General features: G+C 42.2%; 1 pseudogene; it reads left to right on the forward strand.

Annotated features, from left to right (window-relative positions):
• The window catches only part of LOC116088950, a 21,073-nt pseudogene extending 9,909 nt beyond the window's left edge, over positions 1 to 11,164 (forward strand).
• The last annotated feature ends 8,902 nt before the right edge of the window (positions 11,165 to 20,066 follow it).

The following is a 20,066-nucleotide window of genomic DNA, read 5'->3' on the forward strand; positions in this document are numbered from 1 at the left end:
CCCCTACCTTGTTGGATAGGATGCTGACATGGGAATTTAAAAGCTCCCTAGAATCTGGGCAGTGGTGCACGCCTTTAATCCCAGAACTTGGGAGGCAGAGGCAGGCGGATTTCTGAGTTCCAGGCCAGCCTGGTCTACAGAGTGAGTTCCAGGACAGCCAGGGCTACACAGAGAGATCCCGTCTTAAAACAAAAGAAAACAAAAACAAAAACAAAACAACAACAAACAAACAAACAAAGAAGCCCCCTAGATCCTTCTTCTATACATCCATGTCAGAGAGCTGCTGCATTAACTTAGAAGACATTTGGTACGAACTGCCATTCTAGGAATATAGCAGTGTGATTAGGGGTCTGTCGTCAGTGAGGTCTGCATTCAAGTCCCTGCTCCTCCTGTTGACAAGCTAAGTGACAAACTGTTTAATGGCCCACAGCCTCAATGTCTCCATTTGTATATTAGAAATAATACCTAGTTTATAGGATTGTTCGGGGGATAATGAAATGTCAGCAAATCAACTAAGCACACATATCTAATACGTAAGTTATTGTGGGCATTATTTTATGTCCCTTAAGATATGTACCCAGTGATTTTCCTGTAGAAGTACCTAATAAATATTCATTGATTTGAATTTGGAGACTATAGAAGGACCCTCCCATGAGACAGAAGGACATAGAGACGGGAAATGAAAGGATGTCACAGAAGGGCCAAACTCATAATTCAGCCTAGGCCTGTCTGTGCCTTCCACAATGGGAGCACAGAAGCAATGATATATACACAGTCACAGGACAACGTTCAACCCTATGACCAACAAGGAAAAGACTTCCAACAAGACCCCTTCTTCTGCCTCCTAAGTAAGTGAATTGTCAACTGTTTAGCATCTAATAATTTGGCAAGATATGTGGTGTGAAGGATCTTTAAAAACAAGAGGTGTTAAAACAATAACGTGTATTTGTGCCCTACCAGGTGCAATGCAGAAGCTTTCCTTTCCCTGGGCATAAACCCTGACCTCGAAAGCTGAGCATACAAAGAGCCACAACCTCCGCTCCTCTCTGGGTGGGGAGACCACCAGCCCACACTTGCCACGCTCCAGTGATAAGCTGTGCTAACAAGAGTGTGCGGGGAAATGAGACCTAGGTCCCATCCCTCCCCTCAGCAGCAAATTTTTAGTTCTCGATTAAATAGAAGCAAAGCAAAATGATTTTTTAAAAAGGAAACAAAACCACATTGGAAATCATTTGCTGCCCTCTTGTGGTAGCTTGGGGTCCTATCCTGATGCTTTTCAGAAGATGTGTACTAAGGGGAGTCCAAAGGTACTGCCCACTGCTGCGAAGAACCAAGAAAACAGTACCTCTGGCTGCTCACATTCACCCCACTGGCGCTTGGAATCAGATTAGTTCCGTGTAAGTTAGCAGTAGCCCAAGGACATCTGCACTGTACCCTTAGCCTCAGGAAGACGAAAGGGAAGAGAGAAGACAAAATCTGGTGTTAGTTTCTTTCACTTTCCTAGAGCACCAACCTGGGTTTGGACTCCCCGCTCTGGTGGAGGAAAGGAGAAAGACTTCAGACTGTTCCTTGGGGTACTTCTTTCCGGGAGGAGTGAGGGTTGGGGGGACCCATAATGAAACCCTGGACCAGATCAACTGTGAATCCAACCTGCGCTCCAAGGACTAGCGGGGAGGCAGGTCTAAGCTGGGAACAGATGGCACGCTCCCTTTCCACTACAACCCAAGTCCCGTTCTTAAGAGGATAGACAAGACTCGGGCCCATGAGAAGCTCAGAGAATTGGTTTTGTCTTTAGGAATGTCGAAAAAGATCCTCCTGGACTTGGACTATATCCAACGTGCAAGTTGTAGCCCCTCTAGAGATCAGGCTGTGCTAATGAAAGATTTAAGATTCCCCCGTTAGCTCCCACCCCATTTGCAACTTAGCCAGTGACAGGCAAATGAACGCGAATTGATACTTTTATTACATTCTTAAAATGTAAATGAAATGTCAGAAATCTTACAAAAATGTAACCACATACGTGAATAATCTAAGGGAAGAACCTTCATGAAATAGTATCTTATTTACTATTCTTTTGTATTGATATATCATAATATACGCGGCGAGCAGGGGCTTTTACAGAGCATCCTCTCTGATCCCACTAGTACATTCACAACAGAAAAGACTCTAAATCTACTGAATGTAAAAAATTGACTGATTTATTTTTTTTAACTTGATTAGTTATGCTGGCATTGCACAGGACTGGCTTCTAATGGAGAACTCATGAAAGTCATAACCTGATCATATCTGTCCCTACCAGGACATTCTATCTAGCACTGGTATTCTAGAACTTCGCTGTTCAGTATGGAAGCCACTAACCATGTTTATCTTTTTTTCATTTGTATTTCAAAATGTCTCTCTTGCAGGAGTTAGATTTTAAGTATTCAGGAGGCATGTGTGACTACTGTATTGGACAATACATCTTGAAAGGGTATTGTCTACATAGTAATACTTCACAAAAAGATCAATATTAAAAATTCAAAATATGGTTTCAACTGAATACATATCACCTTCATACCAGCACAACGTTGAAAAAAAAATGGTAGATTGAACCATAGTCAAGGGTCATTTGCATATGGGTAATACACTTGTCCTGTGGGATTCCTGTGCTAGAAGCTTAGTCCCCAAGTAAAGTGGTATTTAGGTAGAACCTTCAAGCAGTGGGTACTAGTGAAAAGTAACCAGGTCATGGGGCTTCACCTCCATGATGGATTAATAAGAGAATGGGTTGGGATTCTCCTTGTGTAAATGTGAGGCCACACAGCAGAGTTAGCTGGCCCTATGGTACATGGCTGCTCCTCTTTCTGCTTTTCTGCCATGTTGCTAGACAGCTAGGAGGTCTTCACTAGAGTTTCCGCATCTGACTACTGAGCTTCCTGCTGAACCGGCCAGCCACTAGATTCAAGAGATAGGTTTCCTTATAAGTCACCTAGCATTTGTTATTATGCTACAGAAACACAAAATAAGCTAATAAAAGTTACTGCTTTTCATAAAAATACATTGTATTGAAAAATGTTTTCTTAGATGTTAATATTACTTTATAAAATTGGAGAATGATTATTTGTCAAAATAAAAGTCATCTTTGATCTTATGATCCTAAGACAGGAGACGGAGAAGAAAGAAAGTTTACCTGGGGACAGGAAACCTGGAGTCAAATCTTAGCCCAAATCAATAAAGCTCTTAGCTTTTCTTTTTTTTTTTTTTTTTTTTTTTTTTTGAAAAGTAAATGGAAAACATTGTCAGTCATGTGTCCCTAGAAAATACCATTCTTCCTAAACCCTTGTGAGATACAATCAAGTTCTTCCAAGCGATTCTAGGGCTTGTAATCCAACAAATCTTAACTAATCCAGATGGAGTACAGTCTATTCCACTCTGCCGCACATGATTCTGTCACAGCATTATAGCATTGTGGATATTGAATTTGTCACAAAGACAATTTTACTCACTGATCAGAGTCAGCTGCTCACTAGTAGGAAGCTGTCAGTGCAGGTGAAGCACAGAAACAAGAGTAGAAGCCAGAGCAAGGCTAACTGTAGTAACCTAGAAAGCACCCAGAGCACTGGGAAATCATACAATACCAGGAATATTTAAAGGGGGTCTTTTATTTTCCTAAGACCCAGCCTCACAGCATTGGGCACACTGGCCTCAAGCTCCTGATGATGCTGCATGAGCTCCCCAAGCACATGGGAAGATAAGCATGTGTCAAAACACTCAAACGTTACGGAAATACTGCAAGACCCTATGTAGCTGTTGTGATCATTGCAATCAGATCAGAGATGTTCAGAGGATCTGGCTTCTTGGAGATTTCAGGTGGGCCTCATCCTCACAAACCAACACCATAAATGTGCACAGTGAGAACTGGACCAAACCCAGAGCAGTCTAAGCCAACACCATGACCACAGATGGTGAGAAGCAGCGAGTAAATCAAAACCCAGATCAGGATAGGGACCAAGATTTATAGTCTGTGTGACCAAATCTTCCATCATCCTACAGGATAGCCCAGGCTAAAGATCATGAAGATGAGGTTCTAAAGTAATGAGAGACATGTAAATCACATGGCCTGAGGTGCCATTAACAGAACAAGACTGTGAGTGAAGAAGACAGGGAAGGTATAAGAGAACCTGCTCGTTTCATCAAATGTTTAAAAACAAAAACAAACAAACCAGCACAAGGCAGGTGTGAGGAGGGTCCATGTCTGAGAAATTTTAGTAGTAGTAGTAGTAGTAGTAGTAGTAGTAGTAGTAGTAATAGTAGTAGTAGTAGTAGTAAAGGTTCTTTTTATCCAAATAAGGATTTCCCTGAATGTAAATTTTGCTTTTATTTCCTCAGATGAAGTGATGACATGAGAGCCATATACCCAAGCTTTGTGAATACAGCTTGGGCTAAGCCCAGAGCATTTCCTTCTCTGTTCTAACTATCCTTAGTCCTAGTCCTGGAAGCTTCTAGCCTTTACATAATCTAATCTTCCCAGCTGACTGATTCAATGTGGTTTCTCTCAACTTCTGACTGAATTGCTCTGCCTGGCCTCATATTAGCTTTGGCAATACGTTCTAATCTTCTGACTCCTTCTCATTCTCTGGCTCATTCTGTCTTCACCTGCATCTAGCTTGTTCTCTCTGCCTCCTATTATGGTAAAATGTCCAGCTAAAACTGCCACACACACCTTTCTTTCTACACTGCTTTCTTAAGTCACTTTGTCTGTTCTCATGAGAGTTGGGCATATCCTATCTCTGACTCATTCTGTCAAATCTTTCTCTGATTCATCACTTTGCCTGCCCCTCAGTTAGATGTTACTTTCAAACATGGCTGCTTCCTCCTACAAACTAACCATACTTTTATGGTTAGGGATTAAAGGTATGTACTAAGGGAGTGTCTGTATTCCAGTCAGAGAACACTGTAATTCAGGGCATGTCTGCCTTCCATCATAAAGACCTAGAAGGCTTTTGAATGTGATCCCTTGACAGAGCAGCCACATTGCTAGATTAAAATTTCTCTACACCTGAGCCTTGGTGCATTTCCCTTTTTATATCCATCACATATTGAAGACCTCCAGCAGCACCTAAATTTCCCACTTAATGCTGAGTCCCTTACTTGGTATGCAGAAGATTCTGCAGCACCAGTCATCATGAATGAGCTACAACAGCATTGCAACAAACACTCTGCAAACAGCTCCTGGCTCTCAGGTGTCATTACATGCAAGTTAAACTAAATGGATGAATTTCTAGCTGGGATAATGTAGTTCATGTTGACATTATTCACAGCTTTCCCAAGAAGACAAGCATTAATCAGACAACACTCATGAAGATTTCTGTGTATAAATATTTGGGTGTCTGGCTAAATAGTGCCCTAACCTTTAAAAGCATATAGACCTTATGCTTTAAGTAGGATCATTGGTATAAAGGGTAATTTAGGACAAATAAAAGAAAGAACTTCTTTGCCCAGGAGTCTGGATGCATATGGAACCCATCGCTTCAAAAGTTTGAACAGCACAAAAATAAAAATAATCTCAATAATAGCTTAGATAAGTCATTAACCACCAGGTTCTATGGGCTTTTCTTTTAAAATCACTCAAGCAGTGGGAAGTGATAGCACAAGCCTGCACAGGCTACATAGGGTGCTAAGTAAGAAGGATCGTATGAGCTGGAAAGTTTGAGCCAGTCTAGGCTTCATAGTGAGACACTGTCACAGTCCCATCTCCCTAGAAATCACTCAGTAATGGGTTCTTTCCCTTATCTTCTAACTATCCCCACCTTTAACAAGATAGTTATTGACACTACCACCACCCACCACCACCATCACCACACACACACACACACACACACACACACACATGCACGCACACGCACACGCACACACACCTAGCAAGGGAGTAGTTTGTCCTAATTCAGAAGCTCTATTACTTTTTTCTGGAAGTGTATAATTTATACAGTGAGATATAGTGCTTCTACTTCTGAGAATGAATAGAAAGTATGCAGGCATAGGCTAGGTAGTAACTGAACAGATGGACTGTGTGTGCGTCTAAAGTTACGATGGAACCCTGGGGTACGAAAATTCCTTGGAGAAGGATGAACTGGGTGAGCACAGATACGATGACAATGGAAACCCTGAGCTGAGACATTAAGGCAACAAAGAGGCTAAGGCAAATTTGAGTAGTAGGTTATCTAGATGGAGAACAAAACCCATGGAAAGAAAGTTCCCCTGGGACATACAGAGAATGAAAGCTCAAAGACTTTGGTATTAGATTTGACAAGAAGGCTATGGATTTATGTCTATTGTTAAGATGGCAAGGAGCCAGCGAATGAGCCAACAGGAAGGACTATGGATATAGGTCAGTGGGACCCAAGTTCAGAACAGCAATAAAAACAGAAAAGAAGAAAGAGATATTGGGACACATCTCGGTTGCCTCCTGGGGCGTGCTGCTGAGTAATCTTCCTTTGCCTGTAGCACTAGGGGCCTCACACATGCAAGGTAAGTGCTCTACCAGTGAACTTCATCCCCAGCCTTTTGATTTAACTTTTTGATTTTTTTAGATAGGCTCTTACTAAGTTGCCCAAGAAGTCCTGAACTACCTGCATCCTGCCTCCACTTCCAAGTAGCTGGGATTACACACCTGAATTATCAGCCTGCGTGTGTGTGTGTGTGTGTGTATGTGTGTGTGTATGGCTGTGATCACATATATATACATATGCATGCAGAAGCCAGATGCTGATGTCAGAAATGTCAGAACCCTTTCTCAACCAATCTCCACTTTATTTACTGAGGCAGACTATCTCACTGAACCTGATTCAGTGACTCTAACTAGCCAGCTTGCTAAAGAATCTCAGAGTACTCTGAATCTCATATCAGAGACAAAGTCTAGCTGCTGTAACAAGTTACTTAGACTAATGGGGAATTTCCATTCTATTACCTAGCAATGGGAAAGAAAGCAAAGGCGCTGTGAGAAGAAAGAGAGGCACGAGGCGGTCTCCCACACTGAGCCTGGAAAGAATGGGTGCCAAAGTCCTATCCACTTAGGTGAGACTCTCAGGCCTGCCCAGAAAGTATTTGGCTCTGTTTTACATGCTATGTTTTACTAGATGTAAAGTGGGTACTGTGACCTCACTCTTTTTTTTTTCTTCTCAATCCATCCTTGCTTGCTCTGGCCCACTCCTTCCCAGAGCAGAAGGTTTAAGGTTTGTTTATTTTATGTATGTGAGAACAACGTCACTCTCTTCAGATACATCAGAAGAGGGCACCAGATCTCATTCTAGATGGTTGTGAGCCACCATGTGGTTGCTGGGATTTGAACTCAGAACCTCTGGAAGAGCAGTTAGTGCTCTTAACCACTGAACCATCATCTCACCAGCCTCTGTGACCACACTCTTGCCTGAGAACCACAGACAGTAGGTGCCAGCTAATCCCTTTCCCATCAGTGAAGCCATAGAAACACATCAGCATGTGTATCAGACTGGGGTTTTGTGAAAAGTCAATATTTTTGTTAGGTCTTGTTTTAACATAAAGATAGATTAAAAAATCAATTGCACCATCATTATTTGGGGAAAAGAAAATCTTTCTCTTTAATGACATCATTCCATCAAATTTTTTCAAATAAATGTTTCACCACTCTGCAGTTCTGAGTGGCATCATATTGGAGACAGATGTTTCCAGGGAGGATTTTGGAAGAGTGGTAGAATCCAACCCATGAGTAAAAGCATCTCAGAGCAGCTAGCCAGAGGCACAACTTCTTGTTTTATTAAAAGGGATAGATTTCCAGGACTAGGGAGGCTTCAAGGGGACTGTGAAGGTACCCCCAGAAAGCCATCCTTACACATCTGTAAATATCTACAATCTTCTAAATGATTCTTCTATTTTTAACTTGAGAAAAATCAAGAGCTGTGACTAAAAGCTGGGGTAGTCAGTGCATGCACAGGATAGCACACAGAGGAAGGGCAGGAAATGAAGAGAACAAAGAAAGATGTTTCTCCTTCTTTAGATGGAGACCAAAGCGCAGCAGATGAGTGTTGGTCAAGTTAAGCACTTGATTAGATGTATAATTGATTAATAATAATAGAACAACAACTACTTTGAAGAAGTAGAGATTTTCCTCTCAGCTCTTCATTGTCTAAGAGTAAACACAGCACACCTTAATGAGGCTTTCCTGGTACACCATCCAACTTCAGAGGGAACAACAAAGCCCACAGAGCTGCTGTACACTTGCACACGTTGTGCCTGTTTATGAGATACTCATTACACACAAAAGATAGCATAGGAAAGACGACCCAAAGCAACATCGCATTACTATGAATTAGAATTCATCTTATAGGAAAAATAAGGAGAGGGAAAAATAAGAGAGGGCTCATTATTTCCTACTACACTCCAGTCACTCCAGTAGAAGCGTCTCTGACCTCACTCTGCTTACTATAGCATGCAAGAGCCAATAGCTAAGAGGAAATTACTTCTAAAAGTGTCTTACACTACATACTATTAGTGTGTGTGTGTGAGTGTGTGTGTGTAAGTATTTTGTATGTGTGGGGCCTGTGAGACGCAGCACACATGTGGAGATTGGAGACCAACCTTTGGCAGTCAGCGCTTTCCCACTGCCATGGAGTCTAAGAAGCTCGTACAGTGAGTGCTTTCATTTGCATCACCAGCCCAGGAGTGAAGTTGTGAGAAGTCTATAACATTTCAATGTGTATAGCTTTGACCAAGTAATAAAAAGAAATATCTGGGTGCCTCTGTGTTTTTAGTAATATGAAATTAAGATACCTAACACTGAAGGTGCCAAGAAATGACTTTATTGGGCAGCAGAAGTGTTCAACAGTGAAGATACACGGTGCCACCAATGGGCAGGATTTGGAATTCATACCCATGCTATGTATGTTTCAGGGAAGCAGAAGCTATTTGAATTGTAGGGCTATAATTCCAACAAGGGATGCTGAAGACTGCATAAACCACCTGAGCCTACAAAAATTACTATCCTGCATTTCAGGCACCTGTGGTTTGTTTTATGAGTAATTTACTGACTCCCTTTGCACAGTGTGTTGTGTCAAACTTCAAAGTTTGGATATTTCTTTGCAATTCGATTTGTCTTTTACCTGAGAATCTGTCCATTTCTGTAGTAAATCTTCATTGAGCACTTACTATGTGTGTCATGCTGCGGAGAGAAGTGGATTGTGTGGTCCTGTTTGGACCCCCAGCTGCTGTGGGCTTTAAAGCCTTCATCTTATCCAGCACAGAAATCAAACATCCTAGAGCCAGCAAGGAAGCCCTGCCTAGAAAATAAGTACCTATTGACATCTAAAGTGAAAGCAAATGTTTATTCTGGCCAGAACCACGAGCGTTTCACAATGGACTTCTCAGAGAATTTCATCCTCGGGGCTCTAAATAGCTTCCCAGGACACTACTTGCAGGAAAGAAAGCTAATGCACAGTGACTTGGGAATGTTCCTTTAAGGAAGCTTCTACAAGGAAACACTTAGATGATGTTAAAGCATAAAATAGACACACAACCATTCCATACCGCTGACCTCCGGGCAACTAGAATGCCATTGGTAAAACCAGGTTCTTGGCTACTGAAGACTCACTCCATATCTATTTTCAGATGCATTGTTGCATCCTTCATCCCTTCATTGCAAACATTGTTTAGTGTAAGGTGTTGATTATGGAGGATCCTTAGGAGTGTTGAGTCACCCTAGCTGATGGCACAGCAGAATCTCACACTTATTTAGGACTCAGATCAAGGGGTGTTGATTGGTGGAAGGAGGGTGGGCTAATGTTGGGAGAGATATTGAGATTGGTTTGTTTGTCTGTTTACCTTTGAGGATTCAGTGTTTCCTTCCCAGAGACCTCCTTGCCCACCCTGTAAGGCCCTTCACTGAGATGGGGGCACAAACCAGGGGCTGAATACAAAATTAAACTTCTTTGATTAGGAGGAGACAGATCAAAGGGCAGAAGACAGCAGAGAGACCTTGAGGCCAAGATTCATGAGTTATGAGGATGAGGACTTAGGGCATCCCAAGACTCTGCTCAGAGATGAACTTGTTGCCTCTCAGGAGAGAGACAAGGGAAGCCCAGATGCTATGCTTCTGATTCTAGTTTCAGACTCTTCCAAATGTCTGGAGACACCAATACTACACAGCAAGAGCTAGGCAGGGGTCCAGTGGCAAACTCCCAAAAGTTTGCTGAGCCAGCCAGAGATTTCTTCAGAAAAGTTCTCTGCCTGAAGCTATAAACACTGATAAGAAGACCTCTTTGTCATTAGTCAATGTCAATCCATTCATTCTAGAGCCCTACAGAAAATCATTCCTCAGGTAAAGGGCAGGAGGAAAACCAGAAGCTCTCCTGAGGAAATTGCAGAAGGGGAACGCAAATCAGAATGTGCTAGTTTCTATGGTAAACTAATATGGCTTCCTGTTGTGAAAACAAATTCTTGGAAGTAGAAGAAATTGGGGCTGGGAAATTTGGTATAGTCTACAAGTGCATTATGAGATTGTATGGATGTATTTACTCAGTAATGTACTCTACCAAACCCTTTTCAGGGCTATCAAATCAGAAAGTGGATTTGCATGACATTAATGCTCATGTGGTAATTAGCTATCACCCCCATGTGGTACGATACTATTTTTCCAATGCAGAAGCTGATCATGTGAGCACTCAAAATGAATACACTAATTGTGGAGCTTATAAGCTGCTATATTTGAAAAAGCTAATGATAAACCTGGCAATCACTTCCAAGAGTCCAAACTCTAAGGCATCCTTCTGCCGATTCACCTGAGGCTTAAGATCATTCACAGCTCTGTCAGGGTACACCTGCGCATCAAACCTAGTACTATCTTTATTTGTCATAAGATGCAAAGTGACCCTCCTGGAAGCCCAAGATGTTGAAAATAAAGCTATCTGATTGGCTTCTCTCTGCTGGTGTGATGTATAAAATTGGTGACCTGGATCACGTGACATCAACTAGCAAACCCAAAGTAGAAGAAAGATATTCCCTTTGCTTCCAGATAATGGAGATCCTGGAAGAGAATGGCCAACACCTTTCCAAAGCTTACTTGTTTGTGGCTAACAACTACAGTGTCTTGAGGCTAATAACTGCCTTAGTCATTGCCCACTCATGGTTATGTGTGGCTGCATATCCACAAGAGTGACTTAACTAACATTCCTCAGGAGCTCCCATGTGACCTTTACAGTCTACTCGGGCAAACTGAGAGAAAGTCAGCAGGCCCCTCAGGGAGACATCCACCACAGTGGTCCAGGAACCTCAGAAGTCTACACAGAGACACCCACCACAGTGGTCCAGGAACCTCAGAAGTCTACACAGAGACACCCACCACAGTGGTCCAGGAACCTCGGAAGTCTACACAGAGACACCCACCACAGTGGTCCAGGAACCTCGGAAGTCTACACAGAGTGAAACAGCACAAGACACCTGATGAGAGGAAGTGTTCAAGATTTTCCAGTGGGGAATCTTCCTTTGAAGAACTCATTTCTCACTGGGAAGGGTTTTTGCCATACATCCTTCAAAAACATCTTATGGATGGAGAAATGACCAGGTTGAATGTCCAAAAATTTCAAAAGCAATCCCAATTCAGCTTCTCTTGCCAAAAATCACAAAGCTTCTAGCAATTGTCTCATGTATAATAATTGCCAAGCACTTTTCAACCCTGTCGTAGTATGTCTAGTGCCACCTACTGAGAACTGCCGGTAAATAATGACCAAAGTCAAATCTGATATTGTATTATTAAAATAAAAGACTATTATTATGTGAAATGATTAGAAATAAGGCAATGGATAGTATTGAGCTGCATATTAACTTGTGAAATAAAGTCAACAGAGGCAGGGGAGCCAAGAGCCATTCGAGATGACTGTTCTCTATGGGTCTAGCCCTCGAATGGCTGCTTCGGATTACTTCTGAGTTTTTGGATACCACCAGATTCTCTTGATTTTAGCAGAATTTGTCTGTTTCCTGTGTCTTTGACATATTTTAACCAAGTCTTTCTCTGTGTATACATTTAAAGAACAGAAAATGTATTAAGTCTTTTTTATATCTTGTCCAAAGATGAAAGAAAGAGAGAGAAAGAAAGAAGGGGAGAGAAAATGAATGAATGAATGAATTAATTAATTAATTTAGGTCACATGGTCAGTCTGTGAATTTTTATGCTTTCTCAAACATCTTGCTTTTATGTTTTTTGGTTTTTTGTTTTTCCCAACCAAAGAAAGCTAAGCTTGCTTCCTTCTCTCCTGTGGAGAGGGCACTTCTAAAATTGTTGTAGCTTGGTTGTAAGAGTAAGTTAGCTGTTAGTGCTATGAAGTCAGATGAATGGTGGGATAAAGAACCGGGAAGGACATCTGCAAGGGCCCCTTGCTTACGGCCTAGATGACTCGCTCCATTGTGGGGCCCGGACTACCTTATTACCAACATTAATGTTTGATCAAACTTGTATGTTCATGTCTGACCTTCTACTGAGGGCAAGGTCAGTGCTTATCTTTATATAGCACTGGTCCACCCCCAATGGAAGATGGTAGAATCCAATGTGAGTCCAGAAACTTGAAAAACTAATATGTAAATCCTAATCCGAGGACAGATGACAAGATGTCAGCTGAAGCAGTAAAGCAGGTAAGAGATGGGGATTTTCCCTTTCCTCCCTCCACTTTTGTCTTCTCTGGGCCCTCGGTGGAATGAATGACACCCACTTTTGCCCACTCTCCCACACCCTCATAGATAAGGAAGCCTACTCCTGCTGAGTCAGTGAATTCCTTCTCTCTGAAATATGCTGGGAGCCAGATTGACCCAAGGCTTTCTCAGAAGCCCTGGTAAAAGGAATGGCACTCTATGTCCTTGCCCAGAGACAGACTTGGCAAGGTCCAGTCTGGGGCTAAAACCAGGGCCTTGGAGGAGTTAAGGTTCCCATTCCCGGGAAGTTGGCTTTTCCCCCAAAGAAGACTGGAGCTATCAGTCCCAAGGCTGCTCGCTGAGTGCTTGGTCTGTGAGGTATTCTGTGTTCCTTTTGCATCGGCCTTGCTCGATTAGCATCCTACTGACTTTGTCTCATTTTATGAAAGTTTTCTACTGACTCTGTCATGTCTCTCCCCTGCAAATTGTATATAAGATCCTGCATAATATTTTTTATAAAACTTCTTAATAAATTTGCTTGGTAGAAGCCATCAGCTCATGTAGGACTTCTGGTCTCAAACTTCTTGTTTTCTGCATCTTCTTGTCCCTGGTCCTCCCTCTCTATTAGTCAGGATCCTATTCCTGTGGCTTTGGGTCAGGAATATAGATCTAGGAATAGAAGCAGTGTATGTATGCCCTCACCTTACCACGTTGTTGCTGAGTTCCTCTTCAAAGGTCTTTTACAGTGTGAATTTTATCTTACAGTATGTAAATTCCTATAAGGCTAATCTTGTTGGGAAACACCCTCAAAGACATACTCAGAAATAGTATTCAGTCAAGGGACCTCATGACGAATTCAAGTTGACACATAAAGTTAACCAACTTAAAATTAGATAATGATTAATAAAGTTAAGCACCATTAACTCACTGTTAAAGAAGTAAATATTGGGCTGGAGAGATGGCTCAGTGGTTAAGGGCACTGACTGCTCTTCCAGAGGTCCTGAGTTCAATTCCCAGCAACCACATGGTGGCTCACAACCATCTGTAACGGGATCTGACGCCCTTTTCTGGTGTGTCTGAAGACGGTGACAGCGTACTCGTACACATAAAAATAAAGCAAATACGTTTTAAAAAAAAAAGAAAAGAAAAAGAAATAAATATTTACAATGATGATTATGATGGTGACAAGAACAAAATATATCTCCTAGCATTGAAGTGAAGATTACATGCTAAGAACACTGTACTTGGTGCATAGTGATCTGTTAATGTTAGCTATAATTACTTGATTTGGTCAATTAACTCCTCTTTCCACTGTTGTAAGGATCATCAAAGCAGGAGATTAATCAGTATACAGAGCAGTAGTCAGCGTCAGGGAAGGGTGGGAACAGGTTTGGGCTGGAAGATTTCAAAGATCAACATGCAAGGCTCCTCATTTTATGTAGAAGGGCACAAACATGGTTTCTATCGTCCTCAAGACAATTAAACATCATACAAATGCAATCATTGTTCTCTATCCAACCTTTGTGCTTCACCTATCTCTGCAGTGTGGTTTCACCCACCATCACCCTCTGATCCACACATACACACACACACACACTTTGAGAAGTTTGAGGACCCAGCCTCCTATTGGACACACACACACACACACACACACACACACACACACACACACGAACACACACACTTTGAGAAGTTTGAGGACCCAGCCTCCTATTGGATGGCTTGCCCTCCCCTAGCCCGTTCCCCTCCTTCTTGTTTCCTCCATCAGACATTAACAGCATCAGAGTGGAAACCTCAGCCTCATCTTCATCTCTTTCCTATGCCCACACATCCAAGATTGCAGCCTTTCCTTTCTGCCTACCCAGAACCCTGCCCTATTCCCTGCTCTTTCCTCACTAAGTCATGGAAATTCGGTCACACTCTCCAGCACAGTGGCCTCTTCTCTGATTAGTCCTGCACACAGACTGCCCTCATGTAAACATCTCTTAAATGCAGTGCCCATGTTAGCCCCCTGCTCAGAAATCCCTCCTTGTAGACAAGCTAGCTTCCAAACAGTCTGGCCCTACCTCCTCACATACCTCATCAATCTTTAAGCTGCCAACAAATGGGAACTATTTTATGTCACTGCCAGCTTCCCAGAATTCTCAAGTGAAGTGGGAGAGAGGCCCACAAGGGCAGAGGAGGCACCCGCAGCATGATCGGCTAGCCTGTGCACCTTTTAGGACAGGGATCTGAGACTCTTGATCCTTTCTGTCTTTCTCTGACTTTCCTTTTCAAGGCTGCCATGGACTCTGGTGTTATTTAGAATTGGCCAGGACACACTGCCGAACACTCACCCAAGGCAATCCAACCCCTACTCCTCGGTGAGAAAATCACAGACCCTAAGGCCACGTCCACTAAAGATAACTCTGTTAAGTCTTAATATCAACCAGACAGGCACCTCCCTCGTGCACACAGAGCAACCTCACACTAACTCCCTAGGGAAGAGACAGTCTCCCTTTCCTCTGTACTTTCCAGAGGTCTCTTTTGTCTATAGGATATGCTAGTTTAGCTGGGGAAGTCTCTAAAAAGGCAAGCCTGTTGCTGAAAGGAATCAGCCCAACTGGGAAACCTTTAATGGGAGCTGACAAAAGCGGCAGGTCCTGGAGTACGGGGACCAGTTCTTCCATCTCAGCACTTGCAGAAAAGGTAGACAAACTACGAGAGTCAGGGAACACTCAGCATGAGCAGCAAAGCGCTCTTCTTCACCCTCCAGCAGTGCAAGATGGAAGGCAACCATCCCTTCCCTAGTGCATTTAAAGGCAAGTACAGCAATGCCTCTGTAGCAAGGCAGGTGCTAACTATAGAGCCTACGTCCACACTTCTCCACACAAGGTCTAGAAGGGTCTGGCACCAAGTTACATTTGGGTAGAGGATATTTGTCCCAAAATATACCTGATGAGGGTCCATGGAGAGTGGGCATGGTGGTGCATACCTTTAATTCCAGAATTCAGACGGCAGAGCAAAAGGAGCTCTCTGGTCTATATAGTAAGCTCCAGGCAATCCAAATCTAGATAGCAATATGATACATAGACAGACAGATCTGTATATATATATATATGTATATATATATGTATATATGTGTGTGTATGTATATATGCGTGTGATGTATATGCACATGTATATGTAAATATAATTAAAAATAAGCTGGTGAATGGTTAAGAAAGAATTTTTAGGCTTGGTGTAGTGGTGGCATATGCCTTTCATCTCAGTATTCAGGAGACAAAGGCAGACAGATCTCTGACTTCAAGGATATTCTAATTTACAGAGTGAGTTTCAGGACAGGCAGGGCTACAAAGAGGAACCCTGCTTTGGAAAAACAAGAGAGATCTGGGAAGGAAGAAGAGGGAAGGAGAAAGAGGGAGGGAGCAAGGGAGGGAGCAAGGGAGGGAGGAAGAAAAGGAGGAGTAGAGTTTTTAAGCAAGATCTGTGTGTGTGTGTGAGGCGGCCAGTACTGTGGGGTGCTCAGCAAGCACTGTCACTGAGCTCCATCCCATCTCATTAGTTCTCAGACAACAGAAATTCAAACCATTCCATTTAGAATGTGGGATTAGCGATCCTCTCATGTTCTGCTTAACAGATATTCTGATTGTGGGGGAAAATTTGGATATTACCTTATTGTATTTTCCCTAAAATGGTAAAAAAATGTTTCCGTATCAAAGCATCAGATTTGAAGAAGATAATTTGAAGCAGCCTGCCCATCCCCACAGAACCTGTCATGCCTGTAGGTCCAGCTGTTCTGAGGTACAACACCACACACTTACTATGGGATATGTAGAAACAGATTTATCTTTCCAAAACCATACCTGTGCATCTCTGCCTTAAACATATTACCCACACTTTAGCCATATGCAAACCCTGTGGTCTGTAAATGGGAAGGATAGTTACTTTATTGAAGAACAGAAACTAAGAGAGGCAATAAAAAGTGGACTCATTACAGGGTCTAGCCACAGCTAAAGCTTTAAGATGTGCCCCTAGCTGTCCTTCTGATTCCTTCTTGGCCAGGGTTATCCTTCCTCTCAGTGCTTGTGGCAGGCCACACGAGCATGGTGAAGGGGTAGAAAATGGAGGACTACGTATTCCAGAGACCAGTGCTTCTACTTTAAAAACACACTCATTTAAAATCCAAGTGGGAATTTATGTGCCTAAAAAATTCATTACCTTGGCCCAATTGTACAGCAGCCTTACAACAAATTATTCCCCTAGTAATCTAAGAGGCCACCTCTTAACAGCATATTTGATGCAAATTTCCATATTTCCCCATAGATATAAAAATTAAACATTCACATTTTCAAAAGAAATGAATTGGAATGAAGACATCCACAGTAAACTATTTCATATCCATTAGTTATCATTTACACATCAAATACATAGAGCATAAGACCAAATATACAGAATTTCCACATTTATATAGAGTAATCAACATAGTGTACAATTTAAATCTATCTTACAAGTGTACAAGTGGAAGTATGGCTTGTAAACTACTAACAACAGTAACTGTGCTAACATAACTTCAGAGCTCCAGAAATAAACACTGTATGATGCCTCCAAACTGGGGCCCTCGATAGGGACATGCTGTTCACTGTGTTTGCAAACCAGATGATACAGGTCCAGGGCCTCCACCAGCCCCGAGCAGCTGAAAGGCAGGCTGAAATCATGCCAGATGAGGCTCCTACTACCTCAGACTTCTTATGGGAAACCAGAGCATCTTCCATACATTTGAATACACAAGGTGAGATGGTGGTTAGCAGGTGTTACCAAAGCTTGCCTGGCAAAAAGGTCCCCACTTTCTCTGGCAATGCATTTTGTATTGAATAATTTGGGTTCCTTTTCCTTGATCTCCTTGTTTTCCTTAGTGTGGTGAAAACATTTGCAAGTTGTCAATGCATTTTTAGATTGGGTGTTCCCAGAAACAGAATTAAAATGAGCTCTTGTAAAAGTGAGATCTAGCTACATGAGTCCTGTCTCACGTAGGAAGGAAGGAAAACAAGTAACATCTAGCCATTGGCTCCTTCTTATCACCTACTTTACGTAAAAACAAGTAAATAACGTGACCTAAACCATGCACCCAAGTCCGTCCACTTGCCACACTGGTTACAGACACATCCTCTAATCAGCTACAGCATTTGGGGTACTATCTAAGCCACTGTCTTCATTCCCTGAACTCTACTGAATCCACACTTTCCAATGCCTAGAGGCCTGAGATGCTTTACAATGGACATTCATTGTACATCAGCAGAGACATATACATACATGCAGCAATGTCTGTACATATGCATCTGCATTTACTATAAGTAAATACCGAGAGACAAGCACAGAAAGTTCTACTAATAAATCAAATACAATGGTTTGAGCAGATGTCTAAATATAGATGACCCGGGGTATCTCCAAAGATTTTCTAAAACTTCTCAAGGAAAATGTAATTGCTTTGTACATTGTTTATGGGTGCCATAACTCTTGATATTAGAATAAAGTTTCAAAGAAGTGAACAAACATATTGGGCCAGAACCTGTAAGTTCCTCTGCATATTGCCAACCCAGGGGTCAGTGGGGACAGTACCAGGGCAGGAACACTGAGATGGAGAGGAACAAGGCTGTGCGTTTACAGATTGGGTCTCTGATGAGAAATTAAGATAAGTGTTGCTTCAGTACTTCCCACACTGGCCACATGTGTATCCATAGGCAATCTGTCGCTATGTAGACTGTTTCTCATTTGGAAGCCTATGCTTTTTATTATTTTTATAGCATTCCCTCACCTAAAAACCTTTCTATGAGCCACTATTCTCCAAGTCAGCCACCCCACGCCATTGTCTGAATCCTGGTGTTGGTTGCTATTTCTTTCTCTCCTGTCTCGGTAAAAGACTAAGAACCATGGAAAGAGAGAGGGCTTGGGACCTTACTTTCCCAGCCGCCATCATGAAGAAACCATCACCCAATTTAACACCTGAGCTGCCATTTAATCTCATGCAGGTCAGTTGGTAAAACCTGTTTGCGCTTGGCATGATCTAATCTCATGAAGCTTACTACTGAGACAAAAATCACCTTGACAGGGACTCACAGGAATATGCCATTCCTGCTGACACAGAGACCTGCCAAATATTTGAATGTTCTCTTCTGTCACATTATTGCAAAAAAAAAAATTCAAATATAATTAAAAATTAAAATCTAGCCACTGGGCTTGGTTAATAAACCAAAAGTGATCTCTCAGAAGGGGTAGGAGTGAAAGAAATATGAAAGACTACTTCCATCCTGAACAACTATAAAGGGTAAACTCCACAAACTGAAGAGCATTCCTCTATTTAGCCCTGAAACAAATATCTTAGCTTACAAGCTATATCCATTTTTTTTTAAAGTTCAGAGGATGGCTTAAGTGCTAAATAAAGAAAAAGATTAAAATATTACTGGCAAATGAAGTTTATCTTTAATCTACAGCTTCAGGATAAAAGCAAATAAATAACCATAAATGCCTGCTAACAGAGGGTGGGTAATTCTTCAGTTAGCAAAACTACTTTCTGTAAAATGAACTGTTCCTGATAAATGTCTATGTCTGTTATTCAGCAGTCATAGATTGCCTTAAGATAGCTGAAGCTGTAATGAGGGACAGTCGTGTTTTTAAGTGCTAGGAAGCGAAGCTGGAGTTAACTGTGCACAGAACGGATTCCCAAGCACGGTAACAGCACTAGGTGTGAAGCCATATTGATGATTTATTTGTTTCAGTATTTCAAAGACTCCTTCTGTGCCCACAAACTAGATATTTTGGAGCCATGATTCTCCTGAAACCAGAGCTTTGTAATTGTCATGTTCTAGCAAAATGACTTTTGGAAACTCTAGGTCTGGGGAAGGTCTCTGCTCCTGCAAAAGCCAGAATGGCTAAGGTCACATTGTCTACTGGCTGGAAAACAGCTGAGGCCTGTTCCCTCAAACCATGTTCGCTACCTCCCATAAGTGTCCTCCGAAGGGCAAGGTATTCACTGGCTCCAGCAGCCACTCCTTCGGGTCTTCAGATAGTCTTCAAAGTCGTGGACTGAAAACATAAGATCTTCAGGTAAGGAATTAAAAGAAGGAATGTGTCCTACGTGTACTTGTATCTGCCCATGGCATTAGTAAGAACTCTATAGGCAAGGGGAACTGCAGTTCTACCCACCCACTGAGGGTCCTTATGTATGATGCAGGTTCATTCAGGTCACTAGAAGCACTTTGTGAAGGGGACGCATGTCAGAGTCACAAGCAGTGGGTCCTTGGGCCTGGTAAAGATGGACTGGCAGAACTCAGCATTCAAAGTGGGATATTATTAGTCCTAGGTTTACTCAAACAACACTGCACACTCAGAAAGGATTCTACATCAGTCACCAGTACGAAAGATAACTTCATTCTGGTTTAGGGGCGGGGGGGGGGGGG

This window comes from Mastomys coucha, unplaced genomic scaffold (genome assembly GCF_008632895.1).
Source record: "Mastomys coucha isolate ucsf_1 unplaced genomic scaffold, UCSF_Mcou_1 pScaffold14, whole genome shotgun sequence".
NCBI classification, from domain to species: Eukaryota; Metazoa; Chordata; class Mammalia; order Rodentia; family Muridae; genus Mastomys; species Mastomys coucha.